We start from the raw sequence: 21720 nt of genomic DNA, 5'->3' as shown, positions 1-21720 counted from the left end.
TTAAAATATGGCTTTTCTAGGGCACACAACCCTTTCAAACTGGCAAAGGTATTAACAAGAAATGTTAACATGTGCCTACCTCTTACCCTGGAAACCCATTCTTGGTACATATTCCAGAGAAACGTACAAGAAAGTTCCTGGTAGCCTTGTTCATAATAACCAGAAATTGAAAACAACAAAATGTCTAGTAATAGTATATAAATTGTGGTAGAGTTCTACAAGAAAATCCTACAGAACAATAAAAATACGCAGAACTATTGTCATCGGGAACAACGTTGATAAATCTGTCAACATAATGTTGAGTGAGAGAAGGTATATACAAGAGTATAAACTATATGATTTCATTTGTATGGAGTTCAATAACAAAAAAGCCTAATCTATGATAAGGTTTGAGCAGTGGTTACCTCTGAGTTTACTGACCAGGAAAGACCATAACAGAGTCTTCAGGTATAACAATGTCCCATAACTTAGTATAAATGGAATCATACACGTATGCATGTAAACTGCATCAAGCTATATATTTAAATCACTGCACTTTATTGCATTATGTTGTACTTTAATATAAAAATGAAAAGAATAGCTTATGGAGGGCTGAGACTTACCTAGTTCAGCTTGCACTTAGACACAGGGTGTTTTCTCCCCCGTATAGGCTCTGCTTCGGTGCCCACAAGATGCTCATGAGAAATTCTGGGTAGAGGATGAACCTCTGGAGGCCAGGGGTGAACTCCCAGGTGGTGCAAGCTGGAGAGGACAGTCAGCCACCATGAGGTCCCACCTGAAGCTTTCTCCCATGGAGAGCTCCTGAGGATAGGCAGCAAACCCTGCTACCCCAGGCACAGTGAAGAACCACTGTAGGTAGGGAGAGAATACAAGAGAAAAATAAGACCCTTCACTCTTGGGAGGGGCGGGAAGGGGGTTGCCATCCATGACTATCATTACCAGTAGAAGTATCAGGAGAGCACCCGAAAACACTTTCTCAAACAAGACCCACCAAATACACAAGGCAGATATTGATTACAGGAGGAGGGAGGCCAAGATCAATGGGAGAGCCTCACCCTCAAACATGCCGAGGACCAAGACTGGACCAGAACAACAGAGAATCCCCATAACCAGACTCATAAGCACCAAGTATCAAGCAACAGCAATTCACTACTGATGGAGGGGCAGAGACAAGGAGAGAGACACCTCTGGGGCACAGGTGCACAGGGAAAGCTGAAAGCTGAGGGGGTGGCACAATTATGGAGGAAAGAACTCCAGAATCTCAGCCCCCATCCTGTTCCTGAGATAAACTTAGAGGAGTTTAAACCCGAGTGTCCTCAGCATGAGCAAGGCGAAAGCAAAGCTCCATCTGCTCACAAGTAGATTAACTCAGTCTCCTCTCTGCACACATGCTAAAGACCTATCAACAAACAGTGTCCTAGTGGCCAGGAACAAGCATAAGTTGACTTAGCCTTTAAAGCCCTGAACAAAATTTCTGGCTTTCAATAAATATATATAAATATATATTTTTATAAATATATATTAATGGAAAATAAAATCAAGTATAAATTAACCCACTGTCAAGAAGCAAAGCAATCGACAAAACTAGACTCAGAGATATCAAAATATTGCAACTAGCAGGGAGAAAATTTAAAATAACTGTGATTAACACATTAATGACTCTGGTGAAAAAGGCAAGTAACATGCTTAAACAGATGTGGAGTCTCAACAGAGAGAGAAAATTATAAGAAATAGATATGAATCTATTAAATAAATAATTAAAAATCAGAATAATTTAGATGGGCTCATTAGCAAACTCATACAAGGAAGGAATCAAGGAACTAAAAGATAGTTCAATAGAAATGAAATGGAAAAACAAAAAGAAAAGATAGATAAAAAACAGAACAGATTATCTAGAATTGTGGAGCAATATCAAACAGCCTAACATGTAAAAAAACAGAATTCCGGAAGAAGAGGGAGTTAGGAAGAAATATTTGAAAAGACAATAGCTAGAATATTTCAATATTAATAGAATACTTAAAATCAGAATTCCAAGAAGTCTAGAGATACCTAAGTATGATAATTATTTTAAAAATAAAAATTTTAATGGAAAATAAAATTTAAAAAATAATAGTAACTTTACTGTAATTAAAACCTGAACTCCAAGAATTCTAGAGATACTAAGCATTATAATTATTTTAAAAATAAAAATTGTAAAGGAGAAAGAAAATGAAAAAAATAATAAAAGTAACTTCACTGTAACTAGAAACATAATATTTAAACGACAGGAAACTAGTGAGAAAAAAAAAAGCTTGCAGTCATCCTGAGGAAAAAAAATATCTAACATAGATACATAGAGGATATCAAAGATAAGGAATACATTAGATAACCCCTTGTCTTGAGTCCTGGCCCTGCTACCGGAAGACTTGCCATGCATGCTATGTCAAAGTAAAAAGGACTAAGTGCAGAAGAAAAGAGAGACAGCATGATGGAAATATTTTTTGAGATGAAAGATGTATTTCAATTAAAAGTCATAGAAAGATTGCTCCCAAAGAGAAAGGCATTACGTCTATGTCAGTAAAAGGAGCTCTTCAAAGCTTGGTTGATGATGGTATGACTGACTGAGAGGATTGGAATGTGTAATTATTATTGGGCTTTTCCAGGTAAAGCTCTTCATGCAAGGGAATGCAAGTTGGGGGTTCTGGAATCTCAGTTGTCTGAGGGAAGCCAAAAGCATGCACGCCTACAGAAAAGCACTGAGAAAGCTTAAGTTGACATGAGATGAGAGAGCAAACCATGCTAGCAAAGGAGCTTTCTTCACTTTGGGATCAAAGAGAATAACTAAAGGCAGAAGTAGAAAAATACAAAGAATGTGATCCACAAATTGTGGAAGAAATATGTCAAGCAAATAAAGGACCCAAAGAATCTGCTAATAAATGGACTGGTAAAATCTTTGCAATAAAATCTTGGGCCAAAAAGAAAATTTGGATTTGAAGAAAATAAAATTGATAAAAACTTTGGAATTCCAGAAGACTTTGATTACATAGACTGAAAGTTCTATGTGCTTATGGATATGTAAATTATTTTATATAATCCAACAAAATGTATTGAAATGTCATTTGCTTGTAAACGTGCTTATCATTTTCTTAATTTAAATAAAGTATAATGTATAAAAAAGAAATACATTATATAGAATTCAACACCAGTAGTTCTTCAGAGAGAAATATGCCACCAGACAGAAATGTAGAAAAGAACTCTAAAATGATTAAAATGAAAGAAATTTTTTTTCTTATTTTCAGAAACTGTATATGATACCTTTTATCTGTCTAAAACAAAAACTGGTAACAACATATTGTGGGTTTATTGCATATAAAAAAGCAAAATATATATCAACAATAGCAACAAAAGATTGTAGGGAGAAATCAGATATATACTGTTATTTTTGCACTATACATGATGTAGTAAACCATTTTGAAGTTATACTGTAATAAATTGAAGAGGTACATTGTAAACTGTAAGGCAACCACAAAAAAAATTAAAAAAGGAAAAATAATGAGTGAATAATGGAGATAAAATAGAAGCCTAGAAGTCACAAAAGCAGGCAAAAAGAGATGGGAGAAAGGAGAAAAACCTGGCAGAAAAAATAGAAAACATGAGAATGCTGGGTTGTTTTAATCCAACTCTATTAATAATTAAATTAGATGTAAATGGGTCAAACATAAATTTAAAGATAAATATTCTCAGTTTGGAAAAAGAAGAAATAGCCATGTATATGTTGGATCTAAGATATTTACTTTAAATATAAGGACTAGGTAGGTTAAAAGTATAAGGATATAAAAAAGGTATTACATATTAAAACTAATGAAAAAATTATGTATATTAAAGTAAACTTCAAAAGAAGGAAGACTGTCAGCAATAAAGAATGGCAATGCATAATGACAAAGGAGTTAATTTACCACAAGCCATAATCTTAAACATGTATGCATCCAACAACAGGCTTTCAAAATACAAAAGTAAAAAATTGTAAGAACTGAAAGAGAAATAAAATCCAAAATTATAGTTAGAGTTCCACTTTGAGCTGCAAGATGAAAAGAACTTAGGAGTTATCACCCCAACTTCACAAGAAGAAAATGTTGAAAATCCCCAACTTTTCTTAGACCCCATCAGAGAATTGAGGTTCAGGGTAAACTTCCACTTCATAAGCTTTATAAACCATTGTGTCCAGAAAGATACAGCATTCAAGATCTCCTTGCCTGGAGCATAAGTTGTGGAATGGTATCCCCTCAGAGGTTTGCTTAGGTGGCTAGAGATACTGAACAAGTGCTTGAGGCTGAATGTAGAATAGTGTGATAGCAAGAAACTTCTGAGGAGCATAGTCATAAGAAGCCCCACACTTTATGAGTGTTCCTTTCATGAATCCCAGTAGATTCTTGTGGTGAGAAACAAGTAAGATCTCCTTTGTGGCTCTGGTAGGGAGAGAGAAAATCATTGTGAAACCCACTCAGATCCTACTCTGTAGCAAATACCTGCTCCTTGTGGGGAAGGAATTTGCCAGAGGGCAGTCCTAAAGCCTTATTCCAGCTTGGGGAGGGGAGTTCTGCCCTACATTGGAGCATTCTGGCCTTCCTGTCTCACTGAAAGAAGACAAAACAAAACAAAACATCATTAACAGGGGATGGGACTTCAAGTAAATAGATTTGGAATGCTGCAGTCAGAAAAATAGAAGGAGGGACCATAGGCATGGAGAGGGACAAAAACACTTGGAAAGGCCACATCCACAAGTCACAGGCACACTAAAAGGATGAGACTTAGGAGAGTATAGAATGTTGCAAATTATTCATACTCTACCACTACATCAAAAACACTCCTATAAAATAACAATGAATTGCAGCTTGAAGAGATGAAAAACACAGATTCTTTCTGAACAGCAGTACAAAGAGAAGCCCCAAAGCCAAGTGAGGAGATGAAATTAAGGACACTGGAGGAATTTGAGGACTCTGGTATGTACAACCACAGCAAACATTAAACACAATCAAACTTCTAGTTAGATTAACATAAAATTCTCTCCTGAAGGTCAGTTTACCTCAGTACATATTACCCAATGTAGTATGTCCAAAAATAAGTTAAAAAAAAAAACATTGCAAGTCATACCAAAAGGTAGGGAAAAGACACAGAAGAATAGATAAGAGGTAAAACAATAATCGAAACCAGACTGAGATATGACACAGATATGACACTTATAGGATATTTGAAATAACTACAAGTAATATGATAAGAGGTCTAATTGAAAAAGTGGATGTCATGCAATACCACATGGATAATGTCAGCAGAGAGATGGAAACGACAAGGAAAAACAGCCAAAAAGAAAAGACGTGCTGCACACACACCTACAGCCACACCAGTGCCAGGAAAGAAGAATGCTTTGACAGGTTTATGAGTAGACTTGACACACTCAATCGTGTGTCACACTTGACACACACTTGTGTGACACACTTGACACACTCATTGATCATGTCATGAGGACATGATCAATGAACGTGAAGATAGATCAATAGAAACTTCCCTAATTGAAACACAAAGAGAAAATGAAACAGAAAAGAACATCCAAGGACTGTAGGCCAATATAGGTTGGTGTATCTTACATTTAAAGGAATGCGTACCAGAAGGGAAAGAAAGGGAGAATAGCACAGAAGAAACATTTGAAGTAATAATGGGCAAGAACTTTCCAAATTAATAACAGACACCAACTCAGAAATCCAGGAAGCTTAGAGAACATCAAGTAGAATAAATACAAATAAAAAGAAAACATACACATGCAATTTTCAAATGTCAGGAACAAAAAATCAAAGAGAAAATCTGCAGGAAAACAGGGGGAAAGAATTACCATACATATAGAAGAAAAAGGATAAGAATTACAGCAGACTCTTATTCACAAACTATGGAATCAAAAGAGAGTGGAGTGAAATCTTTAAAGTGTCAAAATTTAAAAAAAAAAGAAAGAAAAAATCTGTAGCCCAGGAAAAATTCTACATCCAGTGAAATCAGCTTTCAAAAGTGAAGGAGAGGCTGCACAGGTGGTTCAGTGGTAGGATGCTCGCCTTCCATGTGGGAGACCCGGGTTCGATTCCCAGACCATGCACCCCACCTGCAAAAAGAGATATTGACCTACAGTCCTTGGATGTTCTTTTCTGTTTCATTTTCTCTTTGTGTTTCACAAACATTTTGTGTTTGACTTTCTCAGATAAAAAATGAGGATATTCTTTGCCAGCATATCTGTTCTGCATTGATGCTAAAAGAAGTTCCTTAAGCAGAAATAAAATCATATAAATGAAAAACTCAGATCTTCATAAGGAAAAAAAGAGTGTCAGAGAAGGAATAAATGAAGGTTAAATAAATGTTTTATTTTACTGGTACTTAACTGAACTAAAATATAGTTTGTTCAAGGCAGTAATAGTTACACATTGTACTGAATGATTATAACGTGGATAACTGAAATAAATGCAGCTGTATCACAGTAGAGGGTTAAGAAGACATGGGAATATTCTGTTATAAATATCTGTATGACATGTGAAGAAATATTTTGTTATTTGAATGTAGACTTAGATCATTTAAAAATGTATATTGTCAACTCTATGGCAACCTCTGAAAAATTTTTTAAGTATAAGTAATTGGCCAAGAAAAGAGATAAACGAGATTATATAATATGTTCTATTAAGACTGGAGAAGACAGAGAAGTGGAGGGGAGCAAGAAACAACAAATATAATGAACAATCATAAAGATATATTATATCAGTTATATTCAGTTATATTTTAAATAACCCCTTCAAAAGGAAAGGATATAAACACACCAGTCAGCTAAAGATGCAGATTTTCACATCAGATTTTTTAAAACAACAATATAAAAACAAGGCCAAATTGTGCAGTTTATAAGAAATAAATTTTCAATACAAAGAGTCAAAGTAAAAGTTAAAGAGATGGAGAAAGAAACCACAATAACACTAAGCAAAAAACAGTGGAGTCACTGTATTAAGCTCAGACAAGCAGAGGGGAGGGCAGAAAGATTCTCCAGGACTGGGAGGGACATTACTAATGATGAAGGGCTCAATTCTCCAAGATAACGGAATAATCCTAACTACATGTGCACCTAACAAGAGAGCCTCAGAAGATGTGAGGTAAAGCGGATAGAAGGGAGAAACAGACAACTCCACCACTGTAGTCAGAGACTTCAATACCTCTTTGTCAGTAACTGATCGCTCAAGACAGAACCTCTGTAAGGATGCACATGGCCTGAGCAGCATTGCGACCAGCTTGCTCTAGCTGACATCTAGAGAACACTCCATCCAACAGCAGCAGACGCACATTCCCCCAAATGACTAGAGGGCATCTACCCAGAAGGACAACATCTTGGCTCATAAAAGGCATCTTAACGAAGTTAAAAAAACAGAAGAATGAAAAGCATATTCTCAGACCACAACAAAATTGAACTAGAAATCAATAACTGGAAGATAGCTGAGAAGTCCCCAAATATTTGTAAATTAAACAGTACATTTCTAAATAACACATGGATCAAAGAAAAAGTCTCCAGAGAAATTTAAATAATCTTCAGACTAAATTTGTTGACATTTGCCAGGATGCAGCCAAAGCAGTGCTTAGCAGCAAGTTTATATCGAGTGAATGCATTACAGTACACAAAAGATCTAAAATTGGTAATCTAAGCTTCCATTTTAGTAAATTAAAGAGAGAAGAATAAGTTAAACCTAAAGCAAACAAAAAAAGAAAATAATGAAAACAGGGCAGAAATCAGTGAGTGAAAAACAAAAGCATTAGAAAAATCAACTAAACCTATGAAAAGAACAAGAAGATTTATAAACCTCTAGTCACAATAATCAATTGGACATCAGCATACAAAAAAGAACCCTGACGTATATCTCATACCATACACACATTTTCCTCAAAGTGAATCACAGAATTAAATGCAAAACCTAAAACTCTAAAACTTCTGGAAGTAAGCAAGACCATCTTCCTTGGGCAAAAGTGCCTTACATATGACAAGCATTTTTCACAAATCAAATGGATAAAATTATTTCAAAAAATGAAACTTTTGCTCTTCAAAAGACAATGTTCACAAAATGATTACTGAAGTCACAGATTGAATGAAAATATTTGCAGAATACTTATATGATGAAGGACTTGTATTCACTATATACAAATGATCCTCAAAATTCAATAAAAAACAACACAATAATAAGTGGCGAAAAAAATGCACGGCACTTCACAAAGATATATGGATGGTAAAGAAACACACCAAATGTTGTTCAACATCATCCAAAGTAGGGAAAAACAAAATAAAAGCACAATGAGATGCCACTTCCCATTTATTAGAATGGCTGAAAAGACTTTAAAACTGAAAATGCCAAGTGCTGGCAAGGGAGAAAATTCCTAAAACTTTCATGCATTGTTGGAAGAAATGCTAATTGGTATAGCCACTCTGAAAAACAATTTGACAGTTTCTCATAGTTAAACATACACTTAGCATATAAGCCAGCAATCCCACTTCCAGGTAATTATCCTAGAGAAAAGAAAACTTGTGTTCACACAAAATCATGTACACAAATGTTTAGACAGACATTCATAATCACTCAAACTGGAAACAATCCAAATACTCTTCAAATGGAGTGTGGCTAACCAGAAGTGGTACATCATACAATGAATACTACGCTGTGGTATATGACAAACTACTTTTGCACACAATGAAATGAGTGAATTTCAAATGTATTTTTGCTAAGTGAAGGAATATGGATCCCCAAAGCTATATATTATATAACGTTATGGAAAAGGCAAAATATAGAAACAGATCAGTATTTGCCAAGGGCTGGGGCTGGTCTGAGGCATTCACTATGAATGGGCACAAGCAAACATTTTGGTGTGACAGAACTGATCTGAATATTGATTGTGTGATGCTGTTTGAATTTTATAAAACTAATAAAACTGTACACTAAAATGGGATGTTTTTACTTTTGTAAATTATAATTCAATAAACCTGATTTAAAAATATTAATGAAATATACTATTCGTTACAGTTTGGGTTAAACATTAAACCATTTGTAGACCTTAACAAGAGAGAAAAATAATAAATTTAATTGACTATAATGAACCAGAGGGATTAGCGTTTAGGTGATGTCAGCACTCTTACACATGTCATTAGTGTTCCATTTAAATGATCGCATCTGTCCCTGTCTGTCACCAGCGCTTCAACTTGTGCCCCTTGCAGTTGTAGAGTCCTTCATCTACTTCCAGATTGGATGATGGTACTAGAGAGGGGAGACATGGTCCATTTGGATATCTATTAGAATATTAATTTCAAAGATTTGTACATACAAAGCTTAGGTATCTCCAACTTTTCATAACTTTCACGAGCTAAGATTTTAAAAAGGACCTTGAACTTTGCAATGGAGTAGTGTCAATGCGAAGCACTGTCCATTTTTCATTCCGTCATTCAACCATCAGCCAACTTGTGGCCCATCAGAGAGAGAATTAGGGTAGAAATGCCCCAGCTTTACTCTCCCCTCCCCTTTTCCTGGAAGGGTCTTCCACTGACCTCACCTGTCTGGTTGGTAGAGGACAACGAAGCTTGTTGACACGGCCCATGGAGATCAGCCTTCCAGGGCACGGAGCTGCATGAAGAGAAGATTGAATCTTGAGGGACAAATAAAAGATGCACAGCATAGTATCCTTCAATGGAAAAAAATAATAATTTTGATGTGGTAAAACTTATCAATATTTCTTCATACGGCTTATGTTTTAGGAGTCTTAGATACCCTTCGTCTAAATGCTTTCTAGGATTCTTACAACTCAATTTTTGTTCAGTGATTTCTGGCTTAATCACATTCTTCTTTGGATGCCTGTGGCTTCTTTCAGACCAAACTAGAAAAGAAAGTGAGAAGAATGCCTTTAAGGATTAATTAAATTTTGTGAATCTAAATCATTTGATTAAGAATCTGGAAAATCTTAATGAGTGTCTTAATTGTCCAGGACAGCTGTAACACACACTACAGGCTGATTGACTTAAGCAAGAGGAACTTACTGTTTCACCGTTTTGGAGGCCCGAAGTGAAAGTCAAGGTATCAGCAGGGTCCTGTTCTCCTGAAGCCTGCAGGGCTCTGGGTGCAGCCTGGCCATCGGCACCCCGCCTCTGCCTCCACCGCATGCAGGGTCACCTCTCTTCCTGCTGTCAGGATCTCCTCTGCTTACCAAGGCTCCGGGCACATCAGGTAAAGACCAACGTGCAGTCAGTCTGGCCTCATTTTAAATAATATTCTCTCCAATAACCCTATTTACAGGGGTATGTACACTGCCAGGACCAGAGGTCAGGACTGGATTCCGTATTTTTACAGAACACGATTTAATCCGTAACAGTGAGTTAGTGCAGAATGTTTGCATTTTTCAACAGGAGAAGAGCAAATCAATTTGAAACTCTAGGAAAGTCGAAGAGTCTAGGGGAAAATGATGGTTCTGGTATTAGCGTGTGGCTAAAAGCACAGACTTTGCAGCCAGGTGCTTATATCTGAATTTCTGACCCTATATTTACCTGTCTGGTCTGGGATAAGTTACTCATCCTCTCTGCCCTAGATTTTCCCATCTGTAAAAATAATATTAACACAGTATTTTAATGAATTAACATGTAAAAGTTTTTAGAATAACAACATATATTAAATGTGAGGGAGGTAGTTTCCATAAAATGAAATATGGCATGATTTTCAACAACTAATAATATGCAGGAAAATAAATCAATTTGACCTTTGTCTTTCAAACATACTCTCAAGGAGCATGGATTTAATGAAATAGTTTCATGTTTTTCTGCCACCAAGCCAAATTATTTGTTTTGAAATCAATAAAATTTTAAGATCCTGTGTGAGGTTCGTGTTTTTTCAATTTTTAAAAGAACCCATAAGCAATACATAGAAGAATGCTAATATTACAATATTACATAGTGTAGTGGATTGGCCACCCAACTTTGGAAGTGAAGGGATTAGGAGCAGTTTAGATTTGCTAATTTCAACATCCAGCATAGTGGGAAATAAAAAAAAAATACTTTCCATTTTTGGAGTCAGGTTGGTCTAATGAGAAATAGATATATTATTTATACTAAATCATTTGAGGGTCAAAAAGTTATAAGATAACTAACAAAACCGAAGATGGAAAGGGCAAGGGATAATGGTGTATCTGAACAAAATTCCCATTTTCTCACTTTTCCCAGCAGATAATGTGTATACATTGTCTGCAGCTAATAAATAAATGGAAGTAAAGAAACTAATTTTAAACCATTGCTTTAACTACCAGAATAATTAAGACAATCTGTTTTGAGTGAGAAATGGACAGATGTTCATTTTTATAAATTTAAAACGACAATGTATTATTTGAAGTTTTATCATGTACATATATTACTTTAAACACAGAAAAAAAAAGTTTAGGAGAAGCAACCAAATCATGGGATATTTACCCTGTGCTAAGTAATGTCCCTATTAGCAGGGTTATTTTTATGGATTGAAAGAAAAATCTGGATTGAAAGCAAAATTGCCAAAATCATTCCTGAAATCCTGCATATATTGATCAAAAGAGAATTTTGAACAGAAAATTTTGAATGTTTTAAATGTTATTTTCCTTTGCTTTCACAAACACATTATCCTTGTAAAGATTTTAATCCCGAAATTCTTTACAAAGGAAAGAAATAAGAATATTGCCATAGTGGAGATATAAGAAAACTTCAAAGACTGAGGTTGAGTTTTATGATTCCTAAGGGGAAAATCTGATAGTTATTTAGAATGAGAAACTGAATAACCATGATGTGTTGCATAGCTTTAAAAATAATTTGCTGGTGGCTGTTACAGTTTAAACCAGTAACTTCTTACTTCTGTGTAAAGTAAATAGCTTTTTTGACTTGCAAATTGCAAGGACAACTTAGGGTCAAGATCAGGTGTCTGGCTGATAGGAAATAAACAAGACTGTCAAGATGGCAGAAGAATGGCAAGCACCTGCCCCAGATACCGACACAACCACCTATTTCTGGAAGTGTTTGGACTCTGGGGAGCACTCAAAGGGTGCTGAGGCTACTTCGTCAACCAGCCAGTTCTGGAGATAGTTAATTCTGGAATTCATAATTCAATGCACATACAGCTGGTGTTTGAAGCCAGGAGATTTTTTAAATGTCTCTTGACCAGGAGCTCTCAGTCCTAGCTCTTCTTGGGCGAGACAGAAATACTCCTTTAAAAACAGAAGGAAAAAGGAGGTCAAGGTTAAACAGTGTACTGGGAAGGGAATGGAAATAAACAAGAGCTAGATCCCTCCCCTAAACTTTCCCAGGTTAGCATACTCAGAGGGGTCCCAGGCTCCTCTATGGGCCACAATGCTGACAACGTTATGTTATTATGATTCTCACTATATTTTTATCTCTCATTCGGCACAGTACAGAACAAAAGAATAAAAGCACAGAGTGACTGCAATAATTGCTGGTGAAGGGCATTCAGTGTGAGTTATCATTTACTCTAATATTTCAGAGGCAGAATCTCCTTGAAATTACCATCATTTTTAAAACTCACACTTTAACCCACTTGAAGAGTTATCTCTGCCAACCACTTTGCACAGCCAATCTTAAAATCTGTCATTTCCACAGCATTTTGCAAATCAATGTTTAATTAACGAGCACCGTTGCAACAGGTTCTCACTCTACTTTTTAAATCTCATCTCTATGGCATTGTAGGAATCTAAAGTTTCCATAAGCACCTATTCCCACACTTTCCTTGTCAGAGGAAATGTATATTCATTTTAGAGTTGCAGAGCTTTGCAGTAACCGACAGATGCTTCTGGCAGCTAATCAGAGTGCTAGCCCCCAAGCTCTCAACTTCTCCTGGGACCGCACCAGCGCTTCCAGCAGATGCCACACAGCACAATGGCTTCCAAAGCCATGATGCGACCAGCCTCGGCGAGGTCTCTAACTAACTCATCACTCTGTAGGACATTTGAGTGCCACTTAAGAGAGGGGGTAGAAAACGAAAAGGAATTTCATAAAATAAGAAGACATCTGTTGCCTCCCATTTCAGTGAAGCCTTATATTGCCAAGTTCCTGTGGACAGCTTTTGGTTCACTCATATTTCTAAGACCGACAGAAATCTTACCAGTGAGCTCTTCAGAGTGTGAACATCAGAACTTCAATAACCACAATCTAAAGTAATAAATAAAGTACCAATGTGGGTCATTTCTTGAAATACCCGTCTTGCACATGGTAAAACACTGCAGTAGCTACAAGCAAATCAAATTGAAGGAGGTAAAAAACACACATCTTGCAATAACAACCAAGGACTAATATTATTTCTTAGTAGAAGAAAAGTATCAAATCGCTGGGACCCTCAGGTTTTATTACATGTATCCATTTCCGGTGTGTGCTACACTTTATTGCCTCAAAACACAAAAGCCTTTGTCCCCAGTGGTGTTTATTGTTTCCAGCCATTTCCCACTGCATTAGTGACAGAGGGTCCACCCAGCGACGCCCATTCTACTTCACCTTCATCACATCACGATACTCAGAAGAGCTGAATGCAATTTAAAAAAGACAAAATAAAATAGTGATTCTGCCCTTTGGAACCTGCTTTGAAGACACGTGAACATTTGGTGATGGGATGATCCAGGTAAATGGAGGAAGGAAAATACCTTAATTCCAAAAGTTTTCTGCCTATTAAAATATAAAATCAGTATATATTGGAAAAGAATCTGCACTGTGCATTTCTCTAAGACCAAGAGGCAATTCCTATTTGGTGATTTAATTACAAGTTTCATTTCAGGGATTCTGGCCAGGTTTTGATGATAAAATTCAGGATCCTGTGATTTAACTATTCCAAATGGATTTTCTTTACAGACTCCACTAGGCCTTCTCTGTGCAATGCCAGGACGACGAAACTGCTTGCTCTTTCAACTGGCCCTTGCTGGGTCACTGTTCTTCTCACCTTTCCATGCCCCTTCTTTACCTGCCCTGCCTCACCCTGACTCACCTCGGAGCCCAGCTGTCCTTCTAGGAAGCTGCTTTGGTGTGTTTTGCTCTCCCAACTTGTGGCCGTGTATGGCCTTTACTGGCACACTGTGTATTTGCTCTTAGCTTAGGTAGCTTACATTGTTTCATGAAATCACTCACAGAGCATGAGAACTTATGAAGACCTGAGAAAGCAGCACTGCTGGAGGCAGGAGACAGGCATGGGGTGTGCCAGCCTTCGGGCACAGGATGTGTGTAACCATGGGCAAATGACCCAACTTCTCTGAATGCCAGTTTCCTCATTTCTAAAGGTGGCACAGTCTTACCTCACAGAATTGTCCTAAGTGAGCTCACGTGGGGAAAGCAGTGCTTAGTTTCCCTTCAGCATTTTTTAATGAAACAGGCCGCCAGGCTTCTCAATCTCCATTATTCCTCGTCTAGGTCTCCAGACAACTTTGCACGTGACTTGGTGAGTGCACAATGGCATGTGCTATCCCTAATTGGTAGCTAGTGTGTCAAAGAGAAAGACTTGCTTTATTTGCATTTGGATTTTTCTCTAAGGGAAGGAATAACAAGTAGTAAGTACTTAATAATATAGTTGACACTTGCATGCTTAATAAATGAATAAATGCACATTGCAACCACAAAGCACCATATAAGCATAAGGTATAACCAAATGTAAATATAAGTTATAGATGAAAGATCCTTAAGGATTTACAGCTGCAAGGTACAGCGAGCTGGAATGACTTTACCATAGTCCATGGTTCACTGCTAATCTATTAGAAACTAGACTCAGGTTTCTTGACTCTTAATTCAGAATTCCCTCCACTACCTCCATCTCTTTATTTGTATGTATTTGCTTACTATGTAGTTTATAATTGTGGTAGTTAGATTCAGTTGTCAACTTGGCCAGGTGAACTTGCCTAGTTCTGTTGCTGTGGACATGAGCCAATGGTACATGAACCTCATCTGTTGCTGATTACATCTGCAGTCGGCTAGGAGGCATGCCTGCTGCAATGAATGATGTTTGACTTAGTTGGCTGGTGCTTAAATGAGAGAGCACAACATAGCACAGCCCAAGCAGCTCAGCATACCTCATCTCTGCACTCGCAGCTCAGCCCAGGCCTTTGAAAATGCAGAAAGGAATCACCCTGGGGAAAGTTGTTGGAACCCAGAGGCCTGGAAAGAAGGCCAGCAGAGATCACCCTGTGCCTTCCCACGTAAGAAAGAACCTCAGTGGAAAGTTAGCTGCCTTTCATCTGAAGAACTAACAAAATAAATTCCCTTTTATTAAAAACCAATCTGTCACTTCTGGGCCAAGATGGTGGCTTTGCAATGTGCATGTTTTAGTTCATCCTCCAGAACAACTAGTAAATAACCAGACACAGTACAGAACAGCTCCTGGGGCCACACCAGTGACCGGACACACAGTGTACCCCAGTCTGGACCAGCTGAACCGGCTGTGAGCCCCCCCAGAACCGTGAGTTCCCCAAGCCGCGGCAGCCAGCACCCCTCCCCCACAGGTTGTCTCCCAGAGGGGAGAGGAACGAGACTTTACCAGCAGCAGGGGCTGAGCCCAACTAAACGCCAATTGTGGAATTAATTAACAAATTCTGACTACTAAAAATAGGCCCCAAGCTCAGGTGAACCTGGTCAAGGTGGAAGTTGCTCATTTTTGCCCCAGCACCAAGGGGGCAGGGCTGATAGTAAAAGGAAAAAAAAGAGAAGGAAACAGAAGTTTTTGCGGCTGTGTTTCTACAAAGGATTGACTGCCTTTGGATACAGTGGCAGGGCTCCTCAGGCTGCAACTGCCCCGGGCATAGACAGAAACAAACTCATTTTGAGGGCTTGTCTAGAACCTGTGCCTTCCCCAGGGGAGGGGTGAAGCCCGACTCAGGTAGAATCCCTCTCTCAAGGAATTCAGACGCCAGGGCTTGGTAATTTGAAGCCATTAAAACCAGCCTACAACATCTCCTCTGTCTCCACCGTGCCCCCAGCCAAAGTTAAAGGTACCACATCATCTTATGCTGGTGGGACCTGCAGGCAGACAAGCACCACATACTGGGCAGGATAAGAAAAACAGAGCCCAGAGACTTCACAGGAAAGTCTGTCAACCTGCTGGGTCTCACCCTTGGGGAAAACTGACGCAGGTGAATCTTTCCTCCTCATAGGACGCCAGTTTGGTCTGGGAAAATCTAGCTGGGGACTATAATACCTATGTAGACCCTCCTAAGTGTTTGGGGGAAAAGACACCATACAAGCAGGGCAAGAAACAAGAAAACAAGAACTGAAAAAATCTCCTATGTTAAACAAAACCTAAGCTAGAGGTCCAGAAAAAGCTGAATGTCAAAGAACAAATAGACAAAAAATTCATCCAGCAAGAAAACCCTAGGTAAAAGAAGTGAAAGCAATCTCCAGAATAAACTAATTAAGGTAATTAAATGTCCAGATGCCCGCAAAAAATAACAAATTACACTAGGAAAATTGAAGATATGGCCCAGTCAAAGGAACAAACCAACAATTCAAATGAGATACAGGAGCTGAAACAATTAATTCAGAATATACGAACAGACATGGAAAACCTCATCAAAAACCAAATCGATAAATTGAGGGAGGATATAAAGAAGGCAAGGAATGAACAAAAAGAAGAAATTGAAAGTCTGAAAAAACAAATCACAGAACTTATGGGAATGAAAGACACCGTAGAAGAGATGGAAAAACGATGGAAACCTACAATGGTAGATTTCGAGACACAGAACATAGGATTTCTGAACTGGAGGATGAAACATCTGAAATCCAGCAAGAAAAAGAAAATATAGGGAAAAAATGGAAAAATATGAGCAGGGATTCAGGGAATTGAATGACAATATGAAGCGCACGAGTATACATGCTGTGGGTGTTCCAGAAGGAGAAGAGAAGGGAAAAGGAGGAGAAAAACTAATGGAGGAAACTATCACTGAAAATTTCCCAACTCTTTGAAGGACTTAAAATTTCAGATCCAAGAAGTGCAGCGTACCCCAAAGAGAATAGATCCAAATAGATGTACTCTAAGACATTTACTAATCAGAATGTCGGAGGTCAAAGAGAAAGAGAGAATCTTGAAAGCAGCAAGAGAAAAGCAATCAATCACATACAAGGGAAGCCCAATAAGACTATGTGTAGATTTCTCAACGGAAACCATGGAGGCAAGAAGACAGTGGGATGATATATTTAAATTATTAAAAGAGAAAAACTGCCAACCAAGAATTCTATATCCAGCAAAATTGTTCTTCAAAAATGAGGGCGAAATTAAAACATTTTCAGACAAAAAATCCCTGAGAGAATTCATGACCAAGAGACCAGCTCTGCAAGAAATACTAAAGGGAGTACTAGAGACAGATACGAAGGCAGAAGAGAGAGGTGTGGAGAAGAGTGTAGAAAAGAAGACCATGAGTAAAGGCAAAAAGAAGGAAAATTAGAAGGACATATAAAAGCCAAAAGGCAAAAAGCCTGGGCAGTAAGAACACTGATGTTGATGGATTAAGCTTCCCAATCGGGGGACATGGACTGGCAGAATGGATTAGGGAATGGGACCCATCTATATGCTGTCTCTACTCAAACGGCATGAGGGCAAGGACACAAATGGACATTTGCACACCAATGTTTATAGCAGCATTGTTTACAATTACCAAGAGATGGAAACAGCCAAAATGACCATCAACAGATGGGTGGCTAAACAAACTGTGGTATATACATATGATGGAATATTATGCAGCTGTAAGACAGAATAAAGGTATGAAGTATGTAACAACATGGATGGACCTTAAGGACATTATGCTGAGTGAAGTTACCCACAAACGAAAGGACAAATACTGTATGGTCTCACTGATATGAACTGACATTAGTGAATCAACTTGGAGTATTTCGTTGGTAACAGAGACCATCAGGAGATAGAAGTAGGGTAAGATATTGGGTAATTGGAGCTAAAGGGATACAGATCGTGCAACAGGACTGAATGTAAAAACTCAGAAATGGACAGCACAATGCTACCTAACTGTAATACAATTATGTTAAAACACTGAATGAAGCTGAATGTGAGAATGATAGAGGCAGGAGGGCTGGGGGCACAAATTAAATCAGAAAGAAAGATAGATGACAAAGATTGAGATGGTATAACCTAAGATTGCCTAGAGTGTATAATGACAGTGACTAAATGTACAAATTAAAAAAAAATGTTTTTGCATGAGGAAAAACAAAGGAATGTCATTACTGCAGGGTGCTGAAAATAGGTGGTAATTAATATTTTAAAATTTCAACTTATGTGTGAGACTAAAGCAAAAAATGTTTATTTGGTACAAAATTTATATTTTGACTAGAGCATTTCCTAATATAACTTATGTAGATAGCTTCGATGAACAACATAAGTACATGGAACCTTGGGTAAGACATGAGATTTTGTTGGTTTGTCCAGAGTGATGCCCCAATGAATCCCAGAGTGATTTGATCGGTGAGCAGAAAAGTATTTGCAAAGTCCCCTTTGGGGAATGGTGAGAACGGGGGAAAATTCAACCTCCCCAAGTTGAATTCTTCATATTCTCACAAGCAGTGTGGACAACCAAAGCTACAGGCTCAGCCCCCAGTCTTGGAGTTGTTCATATGAAACTTAACTCCACAAAGGATAGGCTAAGCCTACTTAAAATTAGGCCTAAGAGTCACCCCCAAGAGAACCTCTTTTTGGTGCTCAGATGTGGCCTCTCTCTCTCCAGCCAACACAACAAGCAAACTCACCACCCTCCCCCTGTCCACGTGGGACATGACTCCCAGGGGTGTGGACCTTCCTGGCAACGTGGGACAGAAATCCGAGAATGAACTTGGACTCAGCATCAAGGGATTGAGAAAAACCCTAGAATGAGCTGAGACCTAGCATCAAGGGATTGAGAAAATCCTCTCAACCAAAAGGGGGAAGAGTGAAATGAGACAATGTGTCAATGGCTGAGAGATTCCAAACAGAGTCGAGAGGTTATCCTGGAGGTTATTCTTATGCATTAAGTAGATATCACCTTGTTATCTAAGAGGAAATGGAGAGGCTGGAGGGAACTGCCAGAAAATCTAGAGCTGTGCTCTGGTAGCCATGTTTCTTGATGATGATTGTATGATGATGTAGCTTTCACAATGTGACTGTGTGATTGTGAAAACCTTGTGTCTTATGCTCCTTTTATCTACCTTGTCAACAGATGAGTAGAACATATGGAATAAAAATAAATAATAGGGGGAAAAAAAAGCCAATCCACCTCTGGTGTGTTGCATTCCAGCAACTAACAAACTAGAACAATAATCTTATTCAACCTAGAGACCATATAATCAATCTACTTTTGTACAGTTGTCACCATTTCGAAGGTGCTCAATAAGTGCTGAAAATAGCAAAGATGATGTTGGGCATGGTCATGACATTGATGAAAAATTATTTTAGATTATCATATTTTGGATTGCCATCATATTTTCAATATCCACCTAAACTTGCATATGCATGTAAACCATTGCAAAACATTTATTTGGTGACGTAGTATTTATATTTTTTTCTTTTGGAAAAGAGAAGTAGAATTACAAAGCAAAATCTAAACTTTTGTTACTATGGTTCATTGTATTTTATTTTTATGTAACTATCTATATTGTTTTATGAAATGATATATGAACTTCCACTTATGGAATTATAGTTGACTGGATAATCTGAAGTCCCTTCCTATTATAATATGGCTAGATCCTGGAGGAATTACAACAAGCATCTTTATTCCTTTATTGAGCTCAGCGGTAATAAAGGACATTTCCAAGAACAAACAAAAACATAAAACAAAATAACAAAAGTGGCACACAATGCAGAAAAGTGAGAGTTAAATAAATATAAAATCAGGGATTGACCAAGAACCAAATGCCTATAGCAGCTGCTAGGAAACTATTCCTTGGAATTTCAGCAAGGTGGAAGAACAAACCAGGAATTTCCACTTTAAAATAGGATTCCTAAATCAGGACCCTCCAAGGAATTTAACATAGTCCTAGGCTGGCAGCAGTCATCGATTACCAGAAAGGCAAATACACGTTTCTAGAGGAAAGCAACTCAAATGAAGGTTTCAGGATTTCCACAACTTATATGTAACAAAATATTAATGCAAAATATTACCAGCAATATTATCAAATATTATCAAACATTATCAAAATATTATCAGCAGAAACAACCTCTATTAACTAGAGATATTGGAGAAATCAGTGGAGAATAAAAAATATAAAATGATTAAAGAAATAAAAGAATTAAATAACATAAACAAGGAGTCAGAAACAAGATACCGTGTCCTAGGATTCTTGAAAATGAACCAAACAGAGCTTTTAGAAATGAAAAATTTAACTGTTGAAATTAAAAATTCAGCAGATGGGGCGGGCCACAGTGGCTCAGCAGGCAGAGTTCTTCCCTGCCATGCTGGAGACCCGGGTTCAGTTCCCAGTGCCTGCCCATGCAAAAAAAGAAAAAAGAAAAAAAAAATTCAGCAGATGACTTAAACATCAGAATGGACACAAAGTGGAGAAAGAGAGAAAAGAAGGTTACCAAAATGAAAAGGGTAAGAGAAAAACAAGAGAGAACAAGGTTGAATTCGAGTCCCGGAGGCAAGAAGAGAAAGAATGGAGAAGTTTTATTTAAAGAGGAAAAGATTGAATATTTTCAACAGTGGAAAGGAATCTGCTGCTACAGGAAACACAATGTATAGCAAGCAGATAAATGAAAAGAATATATGCTGGATATAATCTAATGAAACAGCAGAGCCTCAAAAACAAAAAGGAAATCTTAAAATTAGCCAGAGAGAAAAGATAGGTGAAAGCAAATTTCTCCATAACAACAACAACAAGAGAGTCAGAATATATTTGAATGCTGTCTTCAAATTCCTGCAGTAAAATAACTGCCCAAACTAGAATTATGAACCCCACAAAATTAACTTTCAAGAATAATGAAAATAAATAAATATATTTTTAAATGAATAAAAACAGAGAATCTGCAAACTGTGGATTTACAAGGAAGTCATCTTTTACAGGTATAATTAAAGATGAGAGAAAATGATCCCAGAAGGAAAGCAAGACGAAATGGAGAGTAAAAAAAATTAGTACTCTTCTAGGTAAATCCAAAGAAATATGTTTATATAAAATAATCTAAATGTTTAAGTAAGGTTTATTATGTCAAGCCAGATTTAGAAGTAAACGTCTTTACTACTATCTGTCCTTGATATTCTGTAACAAATTCAAGAATATATTGTTAGTGAAGCTGGGAGCACAACCAGTGACCAGAAAAATCAATTCGGCACCCCAAAGAATCCTCCCATACTATTTCTTTGCAGTTAGAGCTCCCTCCTTCCTGTCAACCAGTGATCTGTTCCTTATCCCTGTATTTTTGCTTTTACCAGAATGCCATATGAATGGAATGGTACCGCAGGAAGCCTGATTCTTCCTTCTCGCAGGATGCCTTTCAGGCCTGTCCTAGTTACCACAGGCATCAGTGTGGCGGAACGCTGGTCCATTGCGCGGATGTGCGTTCACTGCAGGATATCTGGCTTGTTTTCAGTTTCGTGAATGTGCATGTATCTACTCGGAACATTTGTGTGCAGGTAAGATTTTTGAGTGATCATACATTTTCTTTTCTCTAGGATAGATATTTGGAAGTGGGATTACCGGTCCCACAATATCATATTGTCACATGATAAGTG

General features: G+C 37.6%; 1 pseudogene; it reads left to right on the top strand.

Annotated features, from left to right (window-relative positions):
• The first annotated feature begins 2419 nt into the window (after positions 1–2419).
• LOC143662504 (meiotic nuclear division protein 1 homolog pseudogene) lies at positions 2420–3031 on the top strand (annotated as a pseudogene).
• The last annotated feature ends 18689 nt before the right edge of the window (positions 3032–21720 follow it).

Source organism: Tamandua tetradactyla, chromosome 18 (assembly GCF_023851605.1).
Source record: "Tamandua tetradactyla isolate mTamTet1 chromosome 18, mTamTet1.pri, whole genome shotgun sequence".
Taxonomy (NCBI): Eukaryota; Metazoa; Chordata; class Mammalia; order Pilosa; family Myrmecophagidae; genus Tamandua; species Tamandua tetradactyla.
The sequence above is the reverse complement of the archived record's forward strand: the minus strand, read 5'-3'. Positions and strand labels throughout refer to the sequence as shown.